This window comes from Xenopus laevis, chromosome 9_10L (genome assembly GCF_017654675.1).
Source record: "Xenopus laevis strain J_2021 chromosome 9_10L, Xenopus_laevis_v10.1, whole genome shotgun sequence".
Classification (NCBI taxonomy): Eukaryota; Metazoa; Chordata; class Amphibia; order Anura; family Pipidae; genus Xenopus; species Xenopus laevis.
The window spans coordinates 94,059,688-94,081,225 of record NC_054387.1 but is presented as its reverse complement, the minus strand read 5'-3'; the positions used below and the strand labels follow the sequence as shown (position 1 = coordinate 94,081,225).

General features: G+C 38.9%; 1 long non-coding RNA gene across 1 annotated transcript; it reads right to left on the bottom strand.

Moving 5' to 3' along the window:
* Positions 1 to 7,904: 7,904 nt before the first annotated feature.
* On the bottom strand, positions 7,905 to 20,564 carry LOC108701490. The gene is made up of 2 exons (XR_001933187.2): positions 19,353 to 20,564; positions 7,905 to 10,251 (listed from the first exon to the last, which is right to left on the bottom strand). It is a non-coding gene; the product is annotated as an uncharacterized LOC108701490 (long non-coding RNA).
* Positions 20,565 to 21,538: the final 974 nt, after the last annotated feature.

The window sequence follows — 21,538 nt, the reverse complement described above, 5'->3', positions numbered from 1 at the left end:
AATTTTCAAATGCTAACAAACCCCCATAATAAATACCAGGCTTATGTTCCACAGGCAAAGCAGGGCACACACAGGCAGTGTATAGCACACACACGGAGCATAGGACAGGCAGAATATGGCACAGGGAGCATAGAGCAGGCAGAGTATGGCACACACAGGGAGCATAGGACAGGCAGAGTATGGCACACACGGAGCATAGAGCAGGCAGAGTATGGCACACACAGGGAGCATAGGACAGGCAGAGTATGGCACACACAGGGAGCATAGAGCAGGCAAAGTATGGCACACACAGGCAAAGCATGGCACACAGGGAGCATAAGGAAGGCAGAACAGAGCAGGAGGGAGGGAAACCTATCAGGACCAGTCTAAAATGTACTATATACAATGACACAGTGCTGGTGCCCCTCAAGCAGTTTGTATGAATGTGAACAGGTGAACAATATGGGCAGCTTCAGTCTGGGTCTCAGGTGTGAACAGTACAGGGTTTTAGGGTGTGAACAACAGAGGTGTTACAAGTGTGAACAATGCAGGGGGATTACATGTGTGAACAATACAGGGGATTACAGTCTGAATCTGGCTCTGAATCTTCATCTATGTACCTTTGACTCCCCTTATTGTACCAATTATTGGTGCGCATGGTATTTTCTCTGCTGGAAAAACCACTGATCTGCATTGCTCCCTGTCTCGTTTTACTTCTTTCTATCGGCTCTGCTACCTGCCATATTCCTACTACCTCTTCAAAGTCAGTGGATGAGGGTTCACTGTGCCTCTGTTAACACAAGCATTTTATTTTAATTGAAGGTCATTGCATGCCCAGCAGAACTACACCAAGGGGCAAATATTCTCAGCTTCTACATTAAGAATCAGATAACCCTAGTACAGCCCGTACTGGCCCTGTGCAGACTTGCCAAATTAAAGTCTTTTAAAGAAACTGTCAATCTTCAGACACTATGCAAACCTTTCTTAGCCCAAGCCATTCCCTGACTAGACATAGACAGAAGATTCCGCTGGTATAACCCTTGTCGCTGTGTCTAATAAGAAAGCAGCTGGAAAATCTTTGCATAGCAAAAAATGTTCAATAGAGTTACAAGCATGAATGTGCCATGTTGATTCAGTGGTAGTATGTGGCAAAGCCCGAGAGATGCAAGATCTTGAACAGAAAGATGTGTGGTTCTGCAGACCAAATCCTGCAATGTAAATATAGATTTAAGATCAGTTATCACGAAATTTCTGAATTATGGAAAACAATCTCCCATAGACTCCATTTTAATCACGATTCACATTTTTCAAAATGATTTCAGTTTTCTCTGTAATAACAAAACAGTAACTTGTACTTGACCCCAATTAAGGTTTAATTAATTCTTATCGGAGACAAAACCATCCTATAGGGTTTATTTAATGCTTATATGCTTTTTTAGTAGACTATGGTGATCCAAATTACAGAAAGACCCCTTATCCTGAAAACCTCAGGCCCGAGCATTCTGCATAATAGATAAATAGGCCCTTCAAGACTTGTTAAGGGACTTGTTTGAAAACACATGCATCACAAAGTATTGTACTCAGAACATCAGGACAGGTTCAGGACTGGAGGTTGGAACCTTCTTTATTTTAATCTGAATGGGTGACCTTGCATACACTGGAAGGATCTGCTGGTGAATAAAGATTTAGATGGTCCTCTTGTATATTAATAAATGTATAAAGGACCAGTAACACCACACAATGAATGTGCTCCAATTGAGGCCTTTTTTGCACTTTGCTCACTGCATGCAGGTATTGTGGATGAGCCCTATAGATTTTAATATATTTTATTTATATATTTATAAGTGCTTAATCAACAGATGCAAGTTTTAAATGAACAAAAATATATTTTCACTTTTTGACATTATTGGTACAATGCCAAATTGACCATCCTATCCCTATTACTGAGACAGTCCATAGATTTTATCACCTTGGTTGCTTTTCTTTGGGCTTTCTCTATTTCATTAATATCCTTTTTGAGTACTGGAGCCCAAAACTGCACTGTTTATTCTAGGTGGGGCCTTACCGGTAGCCATCTATGAGGGGCTGAGTAGAAACCTTAGCACAGGGTCGGACTGGGCCAATGGGACATCTGGAAAAAACCTGGTGGGCCCCACCAGCCCCGACCTGCTCCCGGTACTGCCGCTTACCTCCCTGACCCCTGTTGCGAAATGTAGCAAAAGGAGCGCACACGCGCAGGGGGGGAGGGTGCAGTTTGTGGCTGTGATGGGGGCTGGGGCTGCAGGTCTGGTGGGCTCTGGGTCCCCCAGTACGACGCTGGAAACCTATACTCTGGGATGGCACTAAACGTGATCTACTGTACATATAAGCCTACTGATTAAATTAAAGAATAATACCCTGGAACATAATATTTGTACTGATAGAGAACTGGCTGAAGGATAGATTACAAAGAGTGGTGGTAAATTGAACATTTTTTAATTAGACCAGTTCTGTCTTTTGCTTTTTAACTTGTTTGTTAATGACCTGGAGGTGGACATTGTAAGCACTGTCTCTATATTTGCTGATAATACGAAAACTGTGCAAATCTATAAATTCCGTACAGGATGTCGCCACTTTGCAGGGTGTTTTAACTAAATTAGAGAACTGGGTAGCAAAATGGAAAATGAGGTAAAATGTTAAGTGCAAGGTTATGCACTTTGGTAAATATTACATATGCAAATTATATTCGAAATGGTAGTGTGTTAGGGAATTATCCTTACTTGAGGGGGATCTGGGGATTTTTGTGGATAACAAGCTATGTCATTATAGGAAGTGTCATTCAGTGGCTGCTAAATAAAATAAAGTATTTTTTTGAATAAAAAGGGCATTAACTTAAGGGGTGAAAACATATTTTTGATTCTTTATAGGTCCCTGGTAAGGCCTCGCCTTGAGTATGCAGTGCAGTTTTGGACTCCAGGATCTTAATGAACTGGAGAGAGCAGAGAGGTGCAACTGGACTAGTAAAAGATATGGAAGAATTAAAATATTAGGAAACACTGTCAAGTTTAGAGTTGTTTTCTCTGGAGCAAAGGCAGGTACAAGGGAAAATGATTACTTTTTTCAAGTCCTTTAGAGGATGTTATAGACAGATTGTAGGAGATGTTTTATCCCTCAAACAATGAAAGGTCACCCCTTAAGACTTGGGGAGATGATCCTTCATTTAAAGCAGGTGGTTCTTGACAATGAGGGCAGTGATGTTGTGATGGCAGATTCTATTAATGCCTTTATGAGTGGCTTGGATGACTTCTAGAACAAGCAAAATATCCAAGACTATAGTTGTCCTAAAGGAGAACTCTCACCCCCACTCCCCTCCCCACAGAGTCTATAACACTCAAAAGAGTCCCTTTGTGAGCCTGACTTAAAAATTCAGAGTTGCACAGTGAAGTTCAAAAGTCTCATCTTCTGCCTGTCTGGATCCTCTTCTGTAAGTTTGTCAACACAGAGCCTGCAGAAGCATGCACAGCTAAAACTAGGTCTGGGATCAGCTTCAACTGTGCATGCTCCTACTGGCTTAGTGTTTAATGTGCAGTTAATGAAGAGAATCCAAAGATTGTATATGAACTGCACTTTGCAAGTCAGCATTCTTATAGCAGGCTCGCAAAAAGAGATAATAAACTCTACAAGGTGGGAAAGGGGGAGGGGTTGATTGAGTGGGACTGGTGTTTGGGAGGGGTTTGCATTTTTCTTTACGACCTACAGTTGGGGCCTATTTATCATGTAAAATTGTCATAGAGCACATTTATAAACTTGTTTCCATTAACAGTGCTGGTAATACCCCTTCTCCGTTTTTATTTCCCCAACTCATCTAAAACAAAGAATTACCTTCTATATTCACCGAAATTCAACCATGTTTAATCAATGCCAATAACGTCATGCTTCTCATTTAGTACAACTACCTCCAGTTCTCTCATTTTACTAGCTCAGCTTCTTGCATTAATAAACATAAAGTTAAGATTGGTACCAGTTTTTATATTTTGTGTATAAAACATATTTTCTTCCCTGTCATACATATCACATCCCCTTATTATGCCCAAATCCTCATCTACCCTATCTTATCTCACAGTCACTTCCCCCATAACTTGTTAAAATCTCCTCCAACCCTCTAGCCATCCTCTTCTCCCAAAGGAGCTCAACCATACTCATTAAGGTGCAGTCCATCCCTGGCAAAAAGCCAGTTCTCCAAAAACTTAAATCCCACCTGCCTACACCAATCTCTTAGCCACACATTAGTCTACCTAAGCTTCTGCTTCCTTCTTAATGTTGTATGTTGCCCAGGGAATCTGTGATATAAGTACCCAGGAAGTCCACTCCTTCAACATTTTGCCCAGTTTTCTGAAGTCATCCTTTAAGGGGCTACCCTCCCCCTTTCTCATATTTGTTATTGGCACCAATGTGTACCACATTCATGCCAACATCCAATATTCTTTGTGGAGGTTTTGTCTAAACTGACCGTATTGTACTATGCCCCTCTTCTGTCTCCGGTAGCCTGTATTTATAGTTATGCACCTGATCTACCTCACCCCCTTTATGACATCAGACATGGGCGCATGTTTATAAATAGAGGTGACCCACCAGGCTGGGCATGGGTTGGAAGTGGAAGGGCTAAGGCCAGATGTGGGGTTGACTTTTTGTTGACCTACACATCACTAGAAAGTATAATCAAATACTACCATGAAACTCTCAACACCAGCACATTGTGCCTAGGAATGGCAGTGTGTGGGGGTGGGAAATACTCTGAGAAAGCCTCTGCCCTAAAATCCTTCCATCAGGAAATGATTCCATGATAAAAAGAGAATCATCCTTTTATTTACATTTCCATCCCAACTGTCCATGGTTCTCTGATAATCGATAAAGCATGTCAGCTGGTTAATGCAAATCATCTGGAATCCATTATTTCTCCATAATATTGCTACTTATAGCTCTGACATCATGTAACCATTGCACTGCCACAAACACAGAAGCACGAGACAAGGTGCCAAACATGATCTACAGGAGACAATCCTTAAACTGATTATGCTTTAGCATTGTACAGTGCTTGGAAACAATTGTATTTCATGCATCTCCTTCTCCATTTCCTGCAGTGACTGTGCTATTAACGTTGAGCACTGGCAGAAAATTGAGGAAAAACCATTTATTATTTAATAGCATGCAATTAGATATTTAAATCATTTGTAGATGCTATTTACCTTGAATTGTGTTCTTTCCTATCATCAGTCAACGTAACAATTTTTTAAAAATTCCTGTTGGCTGAGAAAAGATCACTGACACATTTTTATTATATCCAAAATAACATGCGGATCCTATGTTAAATGCAGACTTAGAATGTTGACACAATGGTAACAATAGCTTTTACTGTATGCTCTTTAGTAAGTGCTGATTCTCTATACCCTGGAGCAGTGATCCCCAACCAGTAGCTCGTGAGCAACATGTTGCTCTCCAACCCCTTGGATGTTGCTCCCAGTGGCCTCAAAGTAGGTGCTTATTTTTGGATTCCAGTCTTAGAGACAAGTTTTGGTTGTATAAAAACCACGAATACTGCCAAACAGAGCCTCGATGTAGGTTTACAATCCTCATAGGGGCTACCAAATGGCCAATCACAGCACTTATTTGGCACCCCAGGAACATTTTTCATGCTAGTGTTGCTCCCCAACTCCTTTTACTTCTGAATGTTGCTCATGGGTTCAAAAGGTTGGGTATCCCTGCTCTGGAGAGTAATATAGTGCTAACAAATACAGAGCAAAGGTTTTCAGATGATTTTAGTGTTTACTTTATGCTAGTTAATAAATTACTTTAGTTCCCCTTGTTTTTTGGCACTTCCCCCTTCACTGATAACACAGATCACTATATTTCCCTTTTTGTCCTATATAAAGCAATCTACTCTATTACTTGTGGCTGGTACAGTGGAATTTATCAGACATATTTATAGCAAGCAACAAGTTAATCAACATTGAACAACAAAGTAGCAGGCGCTCACAGATGCCACAGACAGGTGTGGTAAAATAACAGTAGATTTTGTTTTAAACAAATGTAGAACATTCAATAGCCTTACACATTTCAAATACACAGCACTTAATCATAAGCCATACAAACTGACAAAATACAGGGTATATAAATGCACAGCCCTCCCATGGGTGAACCCCATCAATTGGTGATGGATCTCACAGATCTGTGAGTGCAAGCTACTATCTCGGGCCTCATGTATTTTTTTTCCGATAAGAACCCCCCCAATACTACTAAGGTAGACACCACCTATTTTAAACCTATTCATTGTTTTCATTGGTTGGCCATCCTACATGATATGCCTAACTCTAATAATCTTGATGCAAAGCATTTTTTTGTCCAACATCCCCTACCTACATATGCTTGATCTCAGCATATAAATAATAGTATGGGAGCTCATCTCTCTTCACTCATTGCTTATTCTTATTCTAACCCAGCCTCTGACCCTGTAATTTATATGCAAAACGGCTTGCCCAGGGATCTGCTTAACAGGAAAAAAATGCATCGTGGAGAAACATATGGTTTTAGAGGGAATTAGCTGCTAGTCATAAAATCGTTATACAATAAAAATGTATTTATTCTGACAATGATCACGATAAGTCACTGCAGAACAGAGAACTGCAGGTAGGCCTCCAAAAAAACCCCATCTTTCTATAGCAAGGATTACAAAAAGTATAACGTGTAGTGTATAAGTGTAAAGGGGGTGTCTGGGATTCCCGCTAGTGATAATGTTGCCCCGTTGCTGGTGAAGCAGTTGTAGCTTGTAAACAATTTCCCCAGAAACTCTACAAGGTGGGCTGCAAAAGGGGCGTCAGACAAGATGCACAGTACTATTGTGCAAAGTGATCTTACAACCCTGGGTTACGTTTCATGCGGTGTTTTGGAATTTATCCAAACAGTGTTGTGTTAACCAGATTTGTAATAAACACTGGTTTTAAGCTTTATACAAACTATGGGTAGTATATTCTTCAAATATGTTTGCAGGCATGTATTTAATTTGGGGTTTTTTGCCTGGAATTTGCAAATTGCATAATCTGCTAAACACATTTAGAGGGTTTATTTATCAAAGTCCGATTTTATCTCAACATTTTCTGCAACAAACTCCAATCAAATCCGCTTGGGTTGATTATGCTTATTTATTACATTTTCCCAGAAAATTTGCTTTGCGGGAAAAAAATCTGATTTTCTGCAATTTTTTTTTGGATTTTATCGCCTGCTTTTTTGCCCGAAAACTCCGGGGAATTGCACGAAACTCAGCGCACATCAAAAAACCATTGGGACTTTTCCCCTCTGATTTATATGTAACCTTGACAGGTCTGAGATGCCAGATTTTCTAATTCAGACTTTTCAATCCTCGGGGGTTTAATAAATTCCAAAAAATTCGTGATTTTTTAAAAATTGGATTTTATAAAAAAAAAAAACACACACATTTTCGTGATTTTTGCTGACAGAGTTTAGTAAATAACCCCCTACGCATGTCTTAGGTTATGGAATAGCAATTGTGCTGGGGCCATAACTGATTGAGGTGTTAGATGAGCAACGGGGCCCCTGTTTGTGGTGCATGAGTACTCCATGAGATGATTTTCTCTCTCCTGCTGATGCTGAGGTTTTTCTGGCACCTCAAAAGGTCACCGTTCAGTGCAGTTACTGAGGCTATCTATATTATTTATGTAGGTTTCAGATTTTTTTGTGAAGTGCACGTTCAGGATTTTTGTGCGTAGGCTTGCAAAAAGTGTAAGGCTTTTCTAGCAGATTGGGGCCGTTTGCATTTGGTTTAGGCCAGTTGCAGTATTTCAATAAATATTGATGGCACTCGGTTTTGTGCTGGAGGCATAGATGACTAACAGGACAAATGATCAGTCTTTTGTGGTGAATCCATGAGATAATTTATTCTCTCCTGCTGATGCCACAGGCTTTTTTGTGTGCACACTTTAGATACATTGCAGAGACTATCTGTATACCTGTACTACATTTTTTAATTACTTTTTTTACCGTATAAATGCATAGTGGCAAACACCTTCATTATTGTGAAGGTTTTTAATTTGTTACAGTTTAGGAAAAAAAATAAAAATGCCCTAGGTCTTTCCGGGTCTCTTATTCCATTCTCCTCTGGACGTTTTGCTAAATAAATCAGAATTCCCAAAAAGTGCCAGCACTTATAGTTTAGGAAAATGTAAAAAATAAAAACAGTGTTGCCTCAGGATACACAATGAAAAACAATGAAATTTGCCTTTTCATATTTGGCTTGGATTAAACAGTATTTTTAAATTAAAAAAAAAAAATGCTACATTTATACCAGGAACTATGCTACATCTAAAACCTGGAGGTATGTACCAAACTAATGGGGTATTTTTAGTACAACATAGTTAGTTACTTATGCCACATTAACCAATAGATGTGCTTATCCATATGGTTTTACTGTAAAATCCTACAAAAACGGTATTATTTTTGGGGTGTCTCCTGGACAAGCAAACCACATATTTGGTATCTATATATTCAGAAGAAACAAACGTAAACATTTTTCTTGGATAAAAAAACACAAAATATTTATACAATAAAACATATAATAATATATATTTTTTGCCTAAATTTGTGTTACATGTCAAATTACAAAACTGAATGCAATATCCCAGTTTGTTCTGATGATATATAATTAGTCTTGGAGGTTTACCTGTGGAAAAACATAATCAACTGTAAAATGAGCAAAAATTGCTTGGCAGTAGATGTATATGAACGTGAAAAATCAGCAGGCAGTGAAAGGGTCAAACAACAATGCCAACCACTAGAGCAGTCAGCTGCATTCCAGAGGATTATGGGAAAGAATATTTTTTAAAAAATGCCTCTATAGGAACTGCTGTTTATGAGCCCATAAAATCTACTATTAATCTGTATCCATCTGTTATAGTTCTTTTTGTTTGTACTATGCAACTGACATGATTATGTAGACGCCATCTGTTAAGGGAGGGGGGGGTTACAATTTTGTCCTTCGGAGTTGCTTTTATACCTTCAATATGTTTATGACTATATCCTGTCTGATTAGAACGATTTTAAATATAATGGGGAAAAGACAGAGAATATCTTTTTCTCTCCTTATACGAATTGGATACATGTAAGAACTATGAATTCACAAATTTAAAGATCTAGTTAATCCGCTGGCTGCCAAAGAACCTTTCTTCTTTCACTGTAAAAAATGTGAATTCCAGCTTTTTTTTATGCCAGACTACTCCTTTACATGCCCTTGACACGTGAATCTGTTTTAAGTGTCATTGAACTTTCATTTATTTTCCTTTACACGGTGCTTTACAGAGATTGCTCATCATTCACATCAGTCCCTGTCCCAGTGGAGCTTACAGTCTACGGCCCTATTGCATTTGCACAGACTAGAATCAGTTGTATCAGAATCCAATTAACTTGCCATCATGTTTTCGTGTAAACCCAGGCAAAGGGAGAACACTCAAACTCCTTGCATTATAACATCACAGTTGTTTAAAATGAAATCATTTCAACTAGATGCTTCAGTGTAATGAACTGAAATTTATTTCCCATCAGCTACCTAAGGATTTCGTATTGTATTCTTCTGGTTAATTGAGACAGCCCAAACATGAACTGCTATGAACTGCTTTGCATAGTTCAAGAGGACAGCAAGAGGACTAATTCAGTTAACCATGTTAGCCATATCTTCATGTCTCACTGTTAAACTGGGGTTCTTTTACATTTGGAACATTCCAAGGAGTATATTATAAAATCCATTTGAATTGTCTTTAACAATTTTCCTACTAAACAAATTAGTTGCAAACCCATTGATGGCGAAGAAAAATGTGAGTGTCTCATTTATATGACAGTTCATATTGCATCGCTCTCTATATATGGAATATCACTGTACTTGCTGTCCACTTCTGCCCACTGTCTCACAGCCTTGTTTACAATATCTTCTGATAGCCGGTGGGCATACTCCAACAGTAGGGGACTAGCAGAGCATGAACACAGTTTACTGTCTTCCTGGTTAGCTTGGACCAAACCAACCAACTCTTTATTGTGCATCTCATCCTTCTCCTGGTTTCTCGTCAATTGAATAGTTTTGTGCACAGTACAATCTTGCTTGGATTTTATGCATCCCATAATAATATAACAGATAATTTTAACTGCAGGTTGCTCCTTGACTGTCACTCTTTAAGCAAATTTTGTTTTTGACACTGAAATTGCTGAAAGGGTCTCCTCTCATATGAATCTGACCTGCAAAAAAAATATATTAGTTGTAAAGTACAAAAATTACAGTAAATGTATTCGCACTATGCACAAAATAATCCTATATGTCCAATAACTGACTTCTGGCTTACGATGTGAAGCGTGCACGTAGGATAAAGCGGAGTGCATGACGCCATATTGCCCTATTTCTGAAGTGTGTAGGTTGACATATCTTTTTATACAAAGAACAATATTGTTAGCCTCTGAAAACTTTTGCCTTTTATAAAACCAAAGTTCTCTGGAGGGCTAAAACTATAATACAAATGTAGGTAGGGATTGTGCTAGCCTATGAACAACTATGAGCAAATATTATGGGAATTTAGTGATAAATTGTGACATTTTATGAAAATAAACATGAAATGTCTGTAGTTATTATGCGTAAACTGTCAAACAAGAACTGATCAAAGAGGAATAACAACAACATGGGATGTGGTCACTGCAGCTTCTGAAGGCCAGAAATAACAGAAGGCCCTTACTGATGAGGACTCTCATGATATATATATATATATATATATATATATATATATATATATATATATATATATATATATATATATATATATATATATATATATATATATATAGTCACATTGAGTATCAGCACTCACCCAATATTCAGCCAAATCCCGGGTGCAGTTCCCAGAGTATACAATAATTGTAGGAGGTGGAGGCACTCAAGGGTTTTAATATTGATGAATTTATTAGAACTTTCACATATTTCCCCACATCAATGCGTTTCGGTTTGATGTGGCAAAATATTTCAGTCAGGGCATATATGTATATTTATTAACTGATTATCTTTCTAAAATATTAAGGAGCCATAAAATGTTTTAGCTGTAGGGCCCAGTGAGTCCCAGTTACTCCACTAATCATTCTTATTGTGGATCTCCATGGAAGCCATTTCACATTTCATCACATTACAAAATGGTGAATGAAAGGTTTATTCAGAACAGGAATGATGTTGAGTGCATTGAGCAGCAGTGAAATATTATCTACTCTTCATTAAGCAATTTGCTCCAGCATGAGACACATGTTGATGTGAAAGCATTCTTGCTTATCCCAGCACATTTTAAAGTACACAATGAATCTGGCCACAACAGCATTATCAGTCCCTTGTTTCATGCATTATTAATGCAAATACCCTCAAAATCACCCACTGGCTTTGAGTATACAGAAGTATAGAACAATATGTAGTATTTCTCATGCCCTTCCCTCTGAAAAAACATTTAGCATAAGCTCTAACCCTTTGTTGAATCCTAAATAAGGGCAAAACATTCTACTTATAAACTACTCTAACTTTAAACAGAAGTGGACTAGTGTTAATAATACAGTGTATAATGATTGCTATTTTGCTATAGAATCATATAATCCTTGCATAAACTTGATTCCTATATCAGTTATTTGTATAGCATTGGAATATTCCAAAACCTTGTACAGAGATTATACATCTTTTACCACTCCAGTAGAGCTTGCAATCTAAGGTCCCTTATCCACACACACTAGGGCCAATTTATTAGGAGCTAATTACCTTTCCTGCATGTAAGTGTTGGATTAAACCAGAGTACCTTATACTACAAACCATTCCAGACACGGGGAGGACATACAGAAAGAGTTTAAAGGGGATGTAATGGCAAAAAAAAAAAATCCCATTTTTACCTTCTTTAATTAAAAAGAACCCTATCTCCCATATACTTAAAAAACGTGTACTGTTTTTATAAGAAACCTGACTGTATGAAATTCCCCTTTCATTTACTTGCTCTGACTGCCGAGGATAGGAAACTTCAGATGGTCTCTAACTGGTCTGCAGGGAAACGACCATACTTTCAAACAGAGCCCCACCCACCTTACTTCCCAGAATTCGAGCAGCTTTGTTTGTTTTCATGTAGAGCAGCCGGCGTGTAGAGATTCGTATACATAGACCCAGTGCAGTCTGTATATTCTGATTATTAATCAGTCTTGCTGTATTGGCTTCTATGGCAGATATTTTTTTGACTTGTGCTCTTTGGATAATGTATGATGATCCCTAAGCTTAGCCTCCCAACTGAAGCCCAGACCACACTGAGCATGTATGTGGTCTTGCAAAGATGTATAACAAAGTTACATGCTGATGACCCCCCGAGGCCAACTTTGAAAGCATAAATCATTTCTTTAATTAGGCTTCTGTTGCAGTTCATGTTTATGTTTAGTATACAAAATACAGCATTTCTAGCATTTTTCTATTTTAGACTTTAGTTCCCCTTTAAGTTAGAATCAAACTTGGGACCCCAGGTTTCTTCTACTTGGAAAGTATACCCTTCTGTTCTTTTGGAAAAGAAACTAAATTAAAGGCTAATTTTCTAATATAAACAAAGTGGAGAGTATTTCTAGGTAATTGATATCCTTTTATCCGCTATTTAGCTGCTTGTGCCTCATTCAGACATGGAAGTTAGGGAGTGGCAGACATCACAGGACACAACAGGACCTTGTCCTATACACCTGCCAGCAACATACAATTCCACTTAAACATTTTCCACTGATGTCACTGGATCACACGTTCCCACCTACCTGAATCAGGTCAATGGAACCATTGTGACTGGATGTTACTGACTATATTACCTGTATTAATAAGGGTTTTTCAAATGCCAGGAACTTCCTACCACTGAGTCGAGCTGCTTGGATGAGTAAAATGCTTTCAGGTCTAGTTCTTTTAGACATCACTATTAGATACAACATATCATGACCTGGGATAATAAAAACTGTCATACATCAACTACAAGGAAGCGCAAACTAAACTTCTCACAGGGTAGTATGTTTCCAAAGTAACTTAAAACCGTCATATAAGTAACAACACCCTGCAGCTTGCCACAAGTTATATCCCTTGTACTCATCAAAGGGAACATTCACACTGCTAAGACTCAAAAGAAAGGTTATAAAGGTCTGTTTTCTGGAAATCCATATAGCTCTGAATTATAAGAACATCACCTATAGAGTCTATTTTTAACAAATATTTAAATGTTTTAAAAATGATTTCCTCTTTCTCTTTAGTAATAAAATAGTGCCTTTTACTTGATCCCACCTTAGTTAGCATAAACTCATATTGGTAGCAAACTAATGGTAGACTAAGGGGTGGATTTATTAAGGTTCAAGTTGTGTTTTCCACGAAAATTCAAGTTATATTTTTTGGTCAAAATTTACGTTTTTGGGTTAAAAAAAACTTGAATCTTTCGAGATTTATTATATGTCGACCCTGGAAATAGCTAAAATCTGAAAATACACCATCTAGAGTTAATGTTAAAAGCCTTCATGATGTTAGAGTTTTTTTGGAGTGATTTAACTGAAAACTTTGAGTGATTCGACTTTCATTCGAGTTTTTGGGTTTCACAACTCGAACTCGCAGAATCACGTTCTTTCCATTTGAGTTTTTTCTTAAATAAATTCGAGTTGTAAGTTAATTCAAGTTAATTTAAGGTATAAAAAACTCAAACATCAACCTCTGATAAATAGCCCTCTAAGTAGAATAAGGGGCTGATTTATCAAAATTTGAGTTAATGTAAAAAAAAATTTTTCTTTTTTTTCTTGAGCACTACCTTATTTAAGAAAAAAAACATGTCAGAATCGCGTTGTTCCATTCAGGCTGAAAAACTCAAATGTTTTAATAAACTAATTCATAGAGAATATTCCCATTAATTTCTGTACAACCTCAACAGCTTTACTAGTTTTTTTCATTACCGTATTACCAATCCTTGTCTAATCAAAGCCTTAACTCACCTATTTAATCTTTCGCTCTCAACTGGACTGTTTCCTTCTCAACTAAAACATGCTCTTGTCACCCCCATTCTAAAAAAACCCTCTCTTGATCCCTCCAATCTTGACAACCTCCGACCTATCTCTCTGCTACCTTTCATCTCTAAACTACTTGAGCGCCTAGTCTACAACCGACTTACCTCATTCCTCTCTGACAATAACCTGCTGGACCCCCTACAATCTGGTTTTAAGCCACAACACTCCACGGAAACTGCCCTGACTCGACTAACTAATGACCTTTTAACCGCTAAAGCCAACAATCATTTCTCACTACTAATACTGCTTGACCTCTCAGCCGCATTTGACACTGTAGATCACCCTCTCCTCCTCCAGTCCCTCCAGTCGCTTGGCCTTCGTGACACAGCCCTGTCCTGGTTCTCTTCTTACATCACCAATCGTTCCTTCAGTGTCTCCTACAATGGAGTATCATCTTCTCCCCTACCTCTTTCTGTTGGAGTTCCTCAAGGCTCTGTCCTGGGACCATTACTATTCTCCCTCTATACTTCCTCCTTTGGCAAATTAATAAATTCGTATGGTTTCCACTACCACCTCTATGCTGACGATACTCAAATCTATCTCTCATCTCCTGATCTCAACCAAGAACTCCTAACTCGCGTCTCCTCCTGCCTGTCCGCTATCTCTACCTGGATGTCGCAACGCTACCTTAAATTAAACCTCTCTAAAACTGAAATGGTTCTCTTTCCTCCAAGAAACACCAGTAGCATCCCCGAAGTATCCATCATAGTTAACAATTCCACTATCACCCCCTCTCCCCAGGCCCGGTGCCTTGGGGTTATCCTAGATTCTGCCCTGTCATTCACTCCTCATATCCAGTCACTTATTAAATCATGTCACTTCCACCTAAGGAACATATCCAAAATACGATCATTTATCACCCAAGACGCTGCCAAAATTCTTATTCACTCTCTCATCATATCGCGTCTAGACTACTGTAACTCTCTTTTAATTGGCCTCCCCCTCCAGAGACTGTCACCTCTCCAGTCCATAATGAACATTGCTGCGAGGCTCATACACCTCAGCAACCGCTCATCCTCTGCCTCGCCATTCTGTCAATCCCTGCACTGGCTTCCGTTACCTTTCAGAATCAAATTCAAATTAATGACACTGACTTTCAAAGCACTTCACAACTCTGCTCCACCCTACATCTCTGAACTCATCTCTATATACTCACCCACTCGCTTACTTCGCTCCTCTACTGACCTGCTACTCAACTCTTCTCTCATTACCTCCTCACATGCTCGCATTCAAGACTTTGGAAGGGCTGCACCCCTCCTCTGGAACGCTCTCCCACGATCTGTCCGACTTTCTCCCAACCTTTCTGCTTTCAAAAAATCTCTGAAAACGCACTTCTTTCGAGAAGCCTACCCTCACTCTGCTTAACTACCAAACGCAACACCACATACAACACCACATTTCTCACCCACTTACTTCGATCTTGCCCACTCCCACACCTTGTGTATTACTCCCTTCCCTTTAGACTGTATGCCAATGCATAGGGCCTTCCTCACCTCTTTGTACATGTATTGATTGTGATGTTTGTTACTCCATATATTCTATGTATGTAATTCATGTGATGTAGTTGTATAATCACAGTTACTTTACAGTGCTACGCAATATGTTGGCGCTATATAAATACATGTTAATAATAATTAATAAATGGCAATTATTCAAGGTTTTATACATTTTTTCTGCCAACACGATTTTTAATAAATCAGCCCCTTAGGGTATTCAAAAAAAACTTTTATGCAGAATATCCAAGGTCCCAAGCATTCTAGATAATAGTTTCCATACCTATATTTACATTCCATACCTCCCAACATTTTGGAAAAAAATATTTTGAACACGCCCATTTTATGGCCACACCCCCTAATTACCATGTTCATTTTACAAAATTTGGCAGGTTATGGGATTTTAAACATATTTCTGTGTTTTTTTTTGTTCCAGTTATTACAGTTTTGCTAATGAAGGTGAATTGCCCTTTAAGCTGTGAGTCTAACTTCTCCCAAGGGATCTGTTATCTTATATTGTTACAATTACTTATTTGCTTATCTCAAAATTGTTACAGAAGTATCTTATCTTGCACTGTGGTTGTTCTGGGCTCTCTGCCAAAATCTTTTTCTGGATGTTCAGTGCCAGTACAAACGAGGGACTGCGGGTTGAGCTGTAAAAAGAGGGACCATCCCTCTGAAAACAGGACAGTTGGGAGGTATCACATTCCACAACCCCTGTTTGAGATGTATCTTAAAAAAAATGGGTCACTGACTTGGGAACTAACTAATTAAAGATGGATATAAGATATTTAATTGTAAGAGATTTTATAGAAAGAAAATGTAGAGATTCACATTGACATCCATGAAATTGCATTTTTGGACATTTTGTCACCTGTGACATTTACCGTGGGTGACAAAACGTGGCATCTGCTGTCACCCCATGACATATGATGGATACAGTAATTAATGGCAGGATGCAGAATACTATTGCTTCTGCACTCCACTATATGGCTTTAAAGGAAAATTAGATGCTAATCTTATATGATTAAATGATTGATTATCTGTGGGATGAGTGGCATTTATGTTTTGAATAATTATAAAGGGGAAAGGGTCCTCTCCAGTTTAATGTTAGTGTTCCAACCTAGCCTCTTTAAAGACAGCCCTGCAGATAAAAATAGTTTCCTTGTAAAATATTATGCCATAGAAAGAGAAATGCACGTATGGTCTTTCTCCCCCATGGCACAAAAGAAGAGTGGCATAAATGTCATACCTGGCTATCTATACTATAACTATACTAACTATAGAGGAATATTATAAAGTAAGCGTCCAGGACTCTGAGGTTCCTACTTTAGGCTGCATTTTTCTTCTTTCACTTATTTAGGCATTACATAAGGACACTGCCTTGAACTTACCTATAACCAAAGGTGTCTCTTTTTCCCTAAATGCAGACATTTTGTGGGGCAGTGATACTTGGGCATTCACTGTACAGTTAAACTTGGTGGAGAGATGTATTTTTCAAACCTAATTAAATAAGTAACGTTCCTGGAGCAGACCAGTAACTTTCAAACCTAATTAACTAAGTAACATTCCTGGAGCAGACCAGTTACTCCCCAGAAATTAAAGAATCAGAGCTGAGCCGGGTGGTAAGAGTTTCCAAGGTCTTAAAACAAACCTCATCCCCAACAGCCCCTCTACGCGCACAGGCTCGTTGGAAGGAACCCAATGCTGGACCAACTGACTTCCCCATCTCACCACTACTTGTGTCAGACCCTCTACAGTGATCAAGAGTGCTCGGTGTAGAGAAGGATGAGCAGGAAGCAGTAGGAACTCTACAAACCCCCATAATGTGCCCTATGCACCCCTAGTTCTGGCCTTGTAAAGAATAATGTGAATAGATGTTCCGGATAAGGGAAATGTATATAAAATTCTGCGTGAAAGAATAATTTTTCTCAGCTGCATCCTGAGGCATATCAGAAGTCTTACTTTTTAGTTTATACTTTTTATCCATATTTAAGGTGACAGGACAAAAGAAGTTGACCAACATTCATTCCCAAATATGTAAATTCTAAACTGATAGATACCTCCACTGGGGTCCTTCTCCTCACCTCTGCCATCCATAATATAGTCACTCTACTTTCTCTCCGGACTTGCCAAATTCTCCAATTACAAGTGCCCAGAGTCCTTTGCATGTCCATATAATTTGCATCCAGTTGTGCTTTTTAATGGTTTTAATGGTTTGAGTACCACTACTATTAACAGTCACAAGGATAGCCAACCACCACAACACTGTTAAATAACTGCAGTTATGTGATTGTGGACCCATCATATATAAGCACTAGTGATGTGCGGGTTTACCCAAAACCAGTGTTCACTGATTGGAAGGGTGTGCGTTGAAATCTGGCCAACCATTGCAGGTACAGGTTGAGTGCAGGTCAGACAGGGAAAGTACTCTCCTCCAATACACCTGATGATTCCCTGTCTTGGAACCAGAGGCACTCACAGAAGTAATGTACAGAGAAAGAAGACTAGGCATGGGTTGGATGTGGGTCCAACAATGGCAACATATTGTGGGTTAGTGTTGGGTGCAGATGATTTTTTTCCTGACCCGCACATCACTAATAAGCACCCTGTCTTGTGTAGAGAACATTATGAAGGCCCTAAAGGATGTACAAAATATTAAAATACATGTGCAAAACACCTCAGCATCCAATGGCTTTGGGGTTGGAGACCCTAAAAATATTTTATTGTAGTAAATGCCAATTATTCAATAGTCCCTGTATTTTAGAAGACAAGTCTATAGCACAACTAGTGATGGGCGAATAAATTCACCAGACACAAATTTGCTGTGAATTTGCAAGTTTCCCCGCTAGCAAATTAATTTGCAAAACTGCACAGATAAAAATCCGCTGTGTCAAAAACAAATGGCCGCGCGTCAAATTTATTTGGACGCCCATTGACTTTAATGCATTTGGACCAAATAGTCGTGCGTATAAAAACTGTTGCTCGTGTTAAAATTATTCTGACGCCCATTGACGTAAATGCCTTTTGCAAATTTTTCCGCTGTTTCGCTAATTTCACGGTAACAGCACAGATTAGCCCATCACTACAAGTCACCTAAAATAATGTCTAGTCAAAGCATTCACCCAGCTGGCCAGAAAAATGACACAACCAGATTCAGGATAGCACCTAGGCTAGCCACCTGGCCGGTGTTTTACCAGCTTGGCCGGTAAAAATGATGGTTGATCCTAATGTTACTACTAGGAAAATATGATAAATATATAGGAAGGCCGGCAACCCTAATAGCACCTGACAACAAAACAGTGAGCCAAAATGCATCGCACTTTAGCTGGACCTTACAATGCAGCAGCAGTGGCAATTGGTACCAGATCACATCTAATCTGGAAGTTGTACAGCTTGAGAACATTCTGTCCCAGATTAACCCAAACTTTTCAGGCCAGTGAAGGCTTTTATGAAGTGCCACTATCTCTGCTGACACGAGCGAGCACGAGAATAATAAGCACAGTTTCATTAGTATTCTGGAATTCACTAAACAGCAATTTTCTTATCCACTTCATTGGTAATGCTGCAACAAAGTGAAGTGATAGCTGGAGCTGAGCCATAAAAACCCATCGAGTGGCTACAGGTACAGTAACATTATTTCTATAAAACACATGTCATACATACCTAACAAAAACAGCTAATTAGCAAAGGATATTTGCAGCACACACTAACAGGAGGCACCTCTCCTCTCTTACACAACATGCTTATTTCTGTATCCCTCTTTAACATCCTTACCATCAGAGCAGGGATGGAGCACTTTCTGGGCATCACGTGACAATTACTATTTTCCTCTAATCAGTTGGTCAGTGTCAGATTCTTTTTCTACAGTAAAAACTTCCCAGGAGAAATGATTGGTGAAAACAGTGACAACAGTTATATAGCACAGGCAGTACTCACTGTTGATGGTTATGGTCATTAAAATGTCCAGTGATTTTGGAGGCAGTGACGCCACAGGCCACGACACAGCATGGGGGTGGCAATATGTGGCACAGTCTTTGTGGTAGCGGCTACTGCGCCTGCGCACTCTACATCTAAACTTGCCCACAGCGTTAAAGTCTCTTACCCGCCGCGTACTCTGAACAATAAAAGCGATCTCAAGCTCTTCTGTCGCATCAGCAGAGTTTTCTTAGAAACATGGATGAAACGTAAGCTCCACAGTCGGTACAATCACAACATAATCAACACAAACAGCAGAAATGCTGTTTCAGTCAGACAAGCAGCGGCTGTTTAGTGAGGGTGGTGGCTGGTTGAGTAGGTAGCCAAACTTAAGCTGCTAGAGCGGATTTTCGGGTCTTCTTTACACAAGGGCAACTCTTCTTCCAGCTCTGCCACCTGCCGTTTGCCTCAGTCTGTATCCTGTTTGGCATCATGGCTAATTGGCTAAGCAAACAATAGCGTCGTGTTCACTCGATTACCTTCAGAGATGGGACAACATAAAGTGTGTTCTCTGTTTTGCCAAACCTGATATTATAGCTACTGATTCTTTTCATTCCCCACCCAAAATAACACGATCTTTGTACGCACTTTATTTTGATTAACAACCTTTTCCCTGAAATTCTGGCGCCATCTGCTGAATACTTGTATCACCTCAGCTATTGTTAAACTCACCCACATGTCGGTGCGGAGCGGGCCTAATCTAAAGGTTTATAATGGAGAGATATTGTCTGTTCTTTAATTATTCATAGTATATTCAGCTAGAAAATAAATATATTTGAATTCAAACTTTTTCTGAGGTAAATCCTGCCTAATACACTAGCTGAGGAAGTTGGATAAACACAAGGTGAAGCCATGTCCATTTTGCCTCAGGTCACTAACCATTGCTTACATAGTGCTGACATATCCCACCGTCCTTTTGTAGGAAATAGGGATTATATACCATTATATACCATGCACATCAATCTCTGCCTCAATGGTGACCTCACCAAACGAGTGGATCTCTCCCCCAATATGCCCACCTTGAGGTGGGTGATATCTAGGGTTGCCACCTTTTCTGGGAAAATAATACTGGCCTTCCTATATATTTATCTTTTTTCCCTATTTATAAAATTGGGATCAACCATAATTTTGCCGGCCATTCTGATAAAATACCAGCTAAAGATTTTATTTTATAAAAAAGATAAATATATAGGAAGGCCAGTATTTTTAATCCAGAAAAGGTGGCAACCCTAGTGGCAGGCCAGGTGCCTACTGGTTTGGGCCGGTACTGGGGGAAACACAAATTCTTTGTGGTTATCGTGGCTGGAGTCAAACCTAGGATCTCTCGTTTGGTGCCCACTTTTTCACGCGTTATTCGCATCTTTGGTGGTATATGTTTGGATTGTGGCGTATCCACTTGATGACCTTGTGCTTTTATGGATTTGTAATTGTTCAACTCCCAACCCCTGTTTTATACAGTTTTCACATAGTAATCAAGTTGTTTTTCAGTTGCTTTTTTATTTTTTTATAACATTAATGTTCCTTTTTCTAGTGTTTTAGTCTGGCAGCTCAGTAATCCAGGTGCAGACTCTGAACTGTAACAATTTGCTACATTAGTTGATACAATTTTTAATAGCATCTGTGGGATATTAGCAACCATTGTATTAAATATATCAGCTGGCAATTAAAAATATATAAGCCGCTTAAACCCTTAATGGGACTGAGTCAGGCAAATTATTGATGAAGAATGACCTATGTGTTCACTCGATTACTCTATATTAGCAACCATTGTATTAAATATATCAGCTGGCAATTAAAAATATGTAAGCCGATTAAACCCTAATGGGACTGAGTCAGGCAAATTATTGAGCAGAGCATTTGTTTTTTTGATGGGATCAGTGACGTAAAGATGAACCACCCCTTTAAATAAACTGAATTGAGTCTATTAAAAAGATTTTGTTTCATAGCTGTGTAAACAGAAGAAATTAAACATTGTGTAATTTTTC